Raw genomic sequence first — 7,740 nt, forward strand, 5'->3', positions numbered from 1 at the left:
AGAAGTAACTTGGTTATTTCAGTTACATTTTAATTTTTTAAACTATATTAATTGACCTTATTTAGAAAGTGAATTATTTCCATAAAATGAAGCTTATATTACATTTTGTTTTCCTAGTAGTTCAACTTTGACAGAATGGGTGCTTCCATAACACTTATGACACTGAAAAGTCCTGTCTCTACAGCTACATTTGTAGCCCCCAATCTTTGGTTGGCAGCGATGTTTTTTTGCTTTTTTATAGCAACAGTCATGATTGTGGCAACACCTTGCAAGGGGGAAAAACACTTATTATTACTTCTTTAAGGGGTTTGGAAGCAGGTGCCCTAGGCAACCAGGCCAGCTTTGACGTCCCCTCTCCCGTGTGCAAGAGAGGGCACAATGCACGCACACAGGGGGGCGGGGTTGCCGGGCCCACTGGTGGGAGTTCTGCAGTGGGGGGAAAGGGCCCAGAACTAGTGGTAGGTGAAAGAAGAGGTACCTGCCTAGCACCCTTCCAGCATTGTGCCCTAGGCAGTTGACTCTTCTGCCTACCCCTTGTTCTGGCCCTGGTGTGTATAAATAAAAGCCCATCAGGAATGAATGAAAACAGTTAAAAGACATATAAAGTTTATTTCACTGGGGCGTACCAAAATGTTCAGTTGCCTCTAACCCCAGTAAAAGAAATTGCTAACATTTTAGCTTCGACAAAAAAAAGGGTAGAATGTAGAATGCCGGCACAGCAGAGAGTTTTTTCCACTGGCAGGTGCAGTCTTCTCTGAACAGGAGCAATGGCTCAGGGAAAAGCCTTAAAAATGTATTTAACTAAGGGATGAAGAAGTATCCATCACTGCACACTGTCCATGGACTTGCAGAATACAATGAGATCCAATATAAATGAAAAATAAGTAATTTATTAATGCCACAAGACCAGAACTAGGAGTAGGCAGGCAAGGCCCAATTGCAGTGGGGCAGAAAGAGTGGTGGGGAGTGTTATCTAGAGGTCTGAGGAAGCCAGTGACTGGGTTCACAGGAACTGGTGGAGCCAGAATCAGGGTGGAAAAATCATGATGAGCAGGCACACAGGGCACTGGGCCAAGTAATGTAGCCTTGGGGGCCAATACTACTTGGCTCTGAGTCCCCAGACACAAGTGCAGGAGCACCAAGGGCCTTACAATTATACCTTAGTGTTCATGTAACAAGCCCTTGGGACTGGGTACCGGGAGTTAAACCATGGTGTCACATTTTATCCCTTAAGAAGTTACTGCTCTTTGAGAAGTTTTGCTCTTCCTTTTATATAGTATTTGACTGCCTTGTGTTGCACAGCCTGTTGTCCACAAAAATCCCCTAATGCTTCTTAATTAAGTAGGGGGTTCTGTTTAGTGTATAACTAGCATTTCTGTAATTTTTACCAAATGTTAGATCTATATTGAACCTCATTTGCCTACTTGCTCCCCAGTTTTCTCCATTTGAGTCAAATCTCTCTGCAAAAGTGGCAGAATCCTGCATGGAATTTATAGGACATAACTTAAGCAGTCACAATATATTCAGTGTTGCTTTGCAATAATCCTAAATGCTGTCCCTTACTGGGCTATGCTAGTTCCCACTTTAAAATACTAATTGGGTACATTTATATTTAACTACAGTCATTGTTCGTGTGGTTTCCTGGCCTGTTTCTTAGAACGAGGGGGCATCGGGGGAGAAAAAGAAGAAATAAGAAAATGGGAAGGGCTGCAGGACATCCCCAACAGAGGAAGTTTGCGCAGCTGTACCAGAGGAGGCAGGCTACATTCTTACTTTATGTAATTAAATACTACTCATAGTGGTACATCCATGGAGGAGACAAAGCATTATGCTGACAGACATACTTTGGTTTCTGACAGCTTTGTTAAAGTTGCCTAATTATATAGAGCTCCTTGTTAGATCTACTGACAACATTCATTGTATATTAAAAATACTGACTGATTAGTTCTTGTTAAATCATATGTGTTTTTTCATAAGTTCCCAGCTCATTCTGGAAATACCTACTACCATATTATCTTATAAGAAATACTTTTATTCAGGGTCTTTCCCACAAAAACGTTCATAGCTAACAATACGCATATTCATATTTACAATATATTCTAATGACATGTGATTTATGCACCTCTTAGTGGAAATACCCAGGTATTTTATAGTATTTCCTTACTGGCCACATCAGGGTATTAAACCCAGTGTAAATCTAAGTCCTTCACTATCCTTCTTATGCAGAACAGCTTGTACAGAGCTCTGAACAATCAGGGCCAAATGTGTTTTCTTTGTATGTGAATGTGTATAGAAAGTGTCTTTACTGTAAATATAAATGACCTTTCAAAATTTTTTGGGGAACAGGCACTATTATTTTTCTTTTTTTATATATTTTTAGTTCCTTAATCCAGCTGTGGGCACACATAATTTTTATAGCACAGATAGTAAACTAGAAAGGGAAGTTTGAGAACAAACTTCATGTTGGGTTGAAAAATGTGATGTCACTGAATGAAATCTGATCTGTTGTTGGCTCCGCCCACTTTTTCTAACCTTGGATGACAGTTATATAGTAAAAACCACTGTGCAAAGTTTGGGGACCCTGGTTTTAATAGTGTCTGAATGGCAGCAATTTAAATTTCCCCACTAAAAGTCAACGAGTGACATCTGATTGGTGGTTGGTAGCTCCACCCCCTTTTTCTAACCTGGAACTGCAGTTACCCAGTGACTAACTCTGCAAAGTTTAGGGACCCTAGGATTAATAGTTAAAGAACGGCAGCTGTTTAAATTTAAACCAATAAAAGTCAATAGGCAAATTGTGATTGGGGTTAGTGGGTGTGCCCACTTTCTCTAACCTTAAGACGAAGTCACCCAGTGACAAACAGTGGGCACCCTGGCATAAATAGTGTGAGAATGACAGCATTTTAAATTTAAACCAATAAAATTCAATAGATGAAATCTGATTCGTTGTTAATGTCCCAACCCACTTTTCCTATTTTTGAACTGCAGTCCCCCAGTGACCAACTTTGTTTGGGGACTCATTTTAAAATAAGCCATGATATTTCACATCTTCCCAATTCTTTCAAGAAATACCATATGGGCTATATAATTTAGGGCATCCCCCATAATTTCTTGAGTGCCTTCCAATAGCATATTGTTAAGTCCAAAAATAAGGAGTCTAGATGTAGTGCAGCAAAGGATCCTCAGGTGTAGAATAAAATGCTTTGCATGCAAGAGAACAGACACAGACACAAAGCCTAGTTGTTCTGTCCTACCGGATTGGTGGGCAGACCTTTATTTATATTAATTATTTGTATTTTAAAGGAGACATTTCATATCACCTTCATATTCAGTTATATGATTCATCTTTCTTCAATCTATGTAATCTTGCAGAAAAAAAACGATTTGAATGCATTTTACATGCTAAAATCGTTTTTATATCAGAGCTGCAGAGAGATCTTCACTCCTCTGAAGCTGAACTGAAATGAGAGATGGGAGTGTCGCTTCATTCTCCCACAGGAAATGGTCACAGCACTGACTGACAGGCTGAACTCTGCTGTAGCAGGGAAACCCCTCCCACCTCCCTGCCTGTGTATCTGTTACCAGTCTGCACATAGCTGTCCTGTGCTGCTGCCTGATCTTTACAAGTTGCAGGGAGTTGTTGCAGGAGAAAATGCAAAAAAACCCCAGCTTAGGTATCAAAGTACAAGTTGCAGGGAGTTGTTGCAGGGGGAAATACCAAAAAACAGCCAGTTTAGGTATCAAAGTACAAGTTGCAGGGAGTCGTTGCAGGGGAAAATACCAAAAAACAGCCAGTTTAGGTGTCAAAGTACAAGTTGCAGGGAGTTGTTGCAGGGGAAAATACCAAAAAACAGCCAGTTTAGGTGTCAAAGTACAAGTTGCAGGGAGTTGCATGTAAAAAAAAAAACATTTCTTTTCATTAGGTACAGTCTATAGAATAAACAGATTTGACTCCTTTAGTATGAAAAACGTTTTTTTTTTATTTGGCAAAATATTATTTTTCAATAAAGAGAGTGAAGATGCTTACAGACTTACCAGGATGAGTCACAGACGCAGCTAACTGAACGGCTCTAGTCAGGAGGGCTGGGCGGGGCCGGGAGCAGCACAAGAGAGCAGGACCCCAGCGTGACTGATGTGGGCGGGGAAATGACATCACCAAAGTCCCCGCCCACATCTCACACCCACTCCTCTCTCAGTGGCTGCAGCGTCTCTATGGGAAAGAAGCTAGGGCCGGTGGCCCTAGCCGAAGACAGAGACTTTGTTCTGGCCGGAAGCCCTGTGGATGGGAGGGGCTGCAGCGTTTCAGCAAGGATTTAACAGCCTTCTTGAAGAGTAGGTAGAAAATAAACTTTATTGTATTCAATTTTACTGTGTTAGCTGCTTTTTAAGATAAAGTGAAAAATTATTGTATATGTCTCCTTTAACATATCATGTTAAAATACAAATAATTAATATAAATAAAGGTCTGCCCACCAATGAAACATAAGGTGGTCCTGTTAGATCACCAATCAGATTTAAGAGCGTATAGTCGTCCCATGATACGTAATGCCTCATGAGGTTACAAATTTGCCTTTTGTCCTAATTACAGTGGATATCAAAAGTCTACACACCCCTGGTAAAATGTCAGGTTCCTGTGCTGTATAAAAATGAGATAAAGATAAATCATTCTAGAACTTTTTCCACCTTTAATGTGACCTATAAACTGTACCACTCAACTGAAAAACAAACTGAAATCTTTTAGGTGGAGGGAAGAAAACCAAAAAAAACTAAAATAATGTGGTTGTATAAGTGTGCACACCCTCCTAACTGGGGATGTAGCTGTGTTCAGAATTAAGCAATCACATTCAAAATCATGTTAAATAGGAGTCAGCATACACCTGCCATCATTTAAAGTGCCTCTGATTAACCCCAAATAAAGTTCAGCTGCTCTAGTTGGTCTTTTCTGACATTTGTTTAGCTGCATCCCACAGCAAAAGCCATGGTCCCCAGAGCTTCCAAAGCCTCATTTATAAATAAATGTTAATAATAATAACAACACCCAGTGGAACAGTGTATAACCCCCAACTTCTAGTGGCACTAGTGCACTGCAAATCCTTCCACATCAACATCTAGCGGAACAGTAACCCACCCCCCACCATCTAGTGGCACAGTAACCCACCCCCCACCATCTAGTGGCACAGTAACCCGCCCCCCACCATCTAGTGGCACAGTAACCCGCCCCCCACCATCTAGTGGCACAGTAACCCGCCCCCCACCATCTAGTGGCACAGTAACCCACCCCCCACCATCTAGTGGCACAGTAACCCACCCCCCACCATCTAGCGGCACAGTAACCCGCCCCCCCAAACATCTAGCGGCACAGTAACCCACCCCCCCCCAAACATCTAGTGGCACAGTAACCCGCCCCCCACCATCTAGTGGCACAGTAACCCACCCCCCACCATCTAGTGGCACAGTAACCCACCCCCCACCATCTAGTGGCACAGTAACCCACCCCCACCATCTAGCGGCACAGTAACCTGCCCCCCCAAACATCTAGCGGCACAGTAACCCACCCCCCCAAACATCTAGCGGCACAGTAACCCACCCCCCCAAACATCTAGCGGCACAGTAACCCACCCCCACCATCTAGTGGCACAGTAACCCACCCCCCACCATCTAGCGGCACAGTAACCCACCCCCCACCATCTAGCGGCACAGTAACCCGCCCCCCCCAAACATCTAGCGGCACAGTAACCCGCCCCCCCCAAACATCTAGCGGCACAGTAACCCGCCCCCCACCATCTAGTGGCACAGTAACCCGCCCCCACCATCTAGTGGCACAGTAACCCACCCCCACCCATCTAGCGGCACAGTAACCCCACCCCCCACCATCTAGCGGCACAGTAACCCACCCCCCACCATCTAGCGGCACAGTAACCCCGCCCGCCCCAAACATCTAGTGGCACAGTAACCCACCCCCCAAACATCTAGCGGCACAGTAACCTGCCCCCCACCATCTAGTGGCACAGTAACCCGCCCCCCACCATCTAGCGGCACAGTAACCCGCCCCCCCAAACATCTAAGTTGGCACAGTAACCCGCCCCCCCCCCCCCAAACATTCTAGTGGCACAGTAACCCGCCCCCCCCCCAAAACACCTAGTGGCACAGTAACCCGCCCCCCCCCAAACACCTAGTGGCACAGTAAACCCGCCCCCCCCCCCAACATCTAGTGGCACAGTAACCCGCCCCCCCCAAACATCTAGTGGCACAGTAACCCGCCCCCCCCAAACATCTAGTGGCACAGTAATCCCCGCCCCCCCCAACATCTAGTTGGCACAGTAACCCGCCCCCCCCAAACATCTAGTGGCACAGTAATCCCCGCCCCCCCCAAACATCTAGTGGCACAGTAATCCCCGCCCCCCCCCCCCCAAACATCTAGTGGCACAGTAACCCACCCCCCACCATCTAGTGGCACAGTAACCCGGCCCCCCCAAACATCTAGTGGCACAGTAACCCGCCCCCCCCAAACATCTAGTGGCACAGTAACCCGCCCCCCCCAAACATCTAGTGGCACAGTAACCCGCCCCCCCCCCCCAAACATCTAGTGGCACAGTAACCCGCCCCCCCCCCCCCCCAAACATCTAGTGGCACAGTAACCCGCCCCCCCCCCCCAAACATCTAGTGGCACAGTAACCCGCCCCCCCCCCCCCAAACATCTAGTGGCACAGTAACCCGCCCCCCCCCAAACATCTAGTGGCACAGTAACCCGCCCCCCCCAAACATCTAGTGGCACAGTAACCCGCCCCCCCCCCAAACATCTAGTGGCACAGTAACCGCCCCCCCCCCCCAAACATCTAGTGGCACAGTAACCCGCCCCCCCCCCAAACATCTAGTGGCACAGTAACCCGCCCCCCCCCCCAAACATCTAGTGGCACAGTAACCCGCCCCCCCCCCAAACATCTAGTGGCACAGTAACCCGCCCCCCCCCCCCAAACATCTAGTGGCACAGTAACCCGCCCCCCCCCCAAACATCTAGTGGCACAGTAACCCGCCCCCCCCCCCCCAAACATCTAGTGGCACAGTAACCCGCCCCCCCCCCCCCCAACATCTAGTGGCACAGTAACCCGCCCCCCCCCAAACATCTAGTGGCACAGTAACCCGCCCCCCCCCAAACATCTAGTGGCACAGTAACCCGCCCCCCCCCCCCCCCCCCAAACATCTAGTGGCACAGTAACCCGCCCCCCCCAAACATCTAGTGGCACAGTAACCCGCCCCCCCCCCTCCAAACATCTAGTGGCACAGTAACCCGCCCCCCCCCCCAAACATCTAGTGGCACAGTAACCCGCCCCCCCCCCCAAACATCTAGTGGCACAGTAACCCGCCCCCCTCCTCCAAACATCTAGTGGCACAGTAACCCGCCCCCCCAAACATCTAGTGGCACAGTAACCCGCCCCCCCCCCAAATATCTAGTGGCACAGTCAATTCCGATAACCCCAGCATCCAATGGCACAGTGAAGCCCCCACCCCAGCATTCCCTCCCTCTAGCAGAGCTAATACCCCCCGAACCTGAAAGTTAAAGTGGCACGCTACACGCTTTAATAGCCTGCGATATGAGTTGGCACAGCTCATACCGGGGGAATTAAGTTACAGATAATATGATTTCCCAGAGCAACGCCGCAGCCAAGACTCCGCTCTAACTGATGGTACCGCTCAGTGCCAGCTAATCCCGCACAGGGCGCTCACATGGCACGGTCACGT

Source organism: Xenopus tropicalis, chromosome 9 (assembly GCF_000004195.4).
Source record: "Xenopus tropicalis strain Nigerian chromosome 9, UCB_Xtro_10.0, whole genome shotgun sequence".
Taxonomy (NCBI): Eukaryota; Metazoa; Chordata; class Amphibia; order Anura; family Pipidae; genus Xenopus; species Xenopus tropicalis.